This window comes from Eutrema salsugineum, unplaced genomic scaffold, assembly GCF_000478725.1.
Source record: "Eutrema salsugineum unplaced genomic scaffold, Eutsalg1_0 scaffold_5, whole genome shotgun sequence".
NCBI classification, from domain to species: Eukaryota; Viridiplantae; Streptophyta; class Magnoliopsida; order Brassicales; family Brassicaceae; genus Eutrema; species Eutrema salsugineum.
Window position 1 is genome coordinate 1,616,477 of NW_006256612.1, and position 1,852 is coordinate 1,618,328.

General features: G+C 44.7%; 1 non-coding gene across 1 annotated transcript; it reads left to right on the forward strand.

Annotated features, from left to right (window-relative positions):
* The first annotated feature begins 1,222 nt into the window (after positions 1-1,222).
* LOC112084222 lies at positions 1,223-1,329 on the forward strand. Its single transcript, XR_002898180.1, has one exon. It is a non-coding gene; the product is annotated as a small nucleolar RNA R71 (small nucleolar RNA).
* The last annotated feature ends 523 nt before the right edge of the window (positions 1,330-1,852 follow it).

Below are 1,852 nucleotides of genomic sequence, written 5' to 3' on the forward strand. Positions count from 1 at the left end.
GATCCCAAGTCTCTCCATCATGCTAAGAGACATCACATTTACACTTGAGCCTGAATCACACAAGGCATTTTCAACTCTGAACTTCCCAAGAGTGCAAGAGATTGTAAATTTCCCTGGATTACCCAGCTTTGGGAGTGATGTAGGCTTCACACTTGGTGAATCTAGGCTGGAGACATCATCCCTTGGCTGTACTTGAGCAACCGGCTGGTCCCTTGCTTCAGCATCCCCTGAATTGTTCCATTGCTCAAGAAAATCATTCCAATGCTGCAAATAACAAACTGAACAGGCCGCCCCTCCACCTTCTTTTGCAATGTCCTCATTGAGATCAGGTAACAAGCTCATAAAGTCCTCTATAATGGCGTCCTCTTCCTATTTATTAGGACTGGACCCATCAGAGACTTGACCATAAAGAAGGTATTCAATCTCTTGAACAGCAGCTGAATGATCATCACTTGAGTAGATGGCATTGCAATAATCTTTGGGGTTTTGAACAGCTTTACAAGCAAGAGGGACCTGAGTTTCTGAAGTGCAGATGCCCTTGTTCTTTCTAAGAATCTTAAGTTCAGAGTCTAATGTCTCCATCTTAGAACTCAGGTCAAGACACTTGGAATCAAGCTTTTGTTGTCCTTGTAAGATCTGTTGGAGAACAATACCAATATCAGGACCTTGCTGTGGCATAGAACCCTGCTGAAACTGTGGCTGACCGAATCCAAGAGGTGGAGACCTTGGTTGCTGAAAACTGACGTGGTTTGTGAAGCTGTTACCTTGTGCCTGAACCGCTTGTGGCTAATAAGATTGTTGACCTTGGCACTGATTCTTTTAAACAAAGCCTTGAGGAGGGTACCCTTGAAACTTATTCTGGTTCCCAATGAAGTGTAACTCCTCTTGAGCAATACCAGGTTCATTGACATTAGTAAAACAACTCCTCTCTTCAGCTACATAGTGTATAGGTTGCTGAGTGACCTTTACCAGCTTTGCAAACTTAACTTTCAACTCCTCTAGGGTCTTTTCCAGCTCTTGTTGTTTACTAGAACCTTCTCCTCTATAGCACCGGTCATAGTCTTCCCCATAAGTGTCTTGGCTCATGGCTAGGTTCTCAACAAGTTCCATAGCTGCAGTGATTTCTTTTGCCAAGAAATTCCCATTTGATGCTGTGTCCAGCTGAGTTCTGATCTTGGGAACTACTCCTCTATACAAAGTGCTAAGGAGAGAGGCTTCTGAAAAGCCATGATGTGGGCATTGAGTTGTATAGCTCCTAAACCTGTCCCAAGCTTCTCCAAAGGTCTCATTAGAATGCTGAGTGAAGCTTGAAATCTTGGTCCTTAGCCTGGCGGTTCTAGCAGTGGAGAAGAACTTAGACAAGAATGCTAACTTGCATTGTTCCCAAGTCTGTATTGAACCGCTAGGTAGGTTCTTCTCCCATTGGTGTGCCTTGTCTCCTAAACTGAATGGGAACAACTTGAGCTTGAAACTGTCTTCAGAGACACCACTGATCTTTGTGAGATCACAAACTCTATCAAAGTGATCCAAATGCTCCAAAGGATCCTCATTTGGCAGCCCATAGAACTTAGAGTTCTGCACCATGTTGAGCATAGAGGCTTTCACTTCAAAATTCGTGTTCTGAACTGGAGGAGCTTGAATGCCAGCTCTGTATTGGTGTGTATTGGCTCGGTCATTGTCTCCTACATAAACCAGTGGAGGTTCTTGACGCAAGGGTGGGTTTGGGAAGGGTTCTTGTTGATGAACCCAGGCCGGTCTTGGTTCTGATTACCCTGAGCTGGTCCCTGTCTGATTTATGTTCCCATTAGCTCCAATACCAGCTCCTTGACCGTGAGCAGCTTCTTGAGCCTGG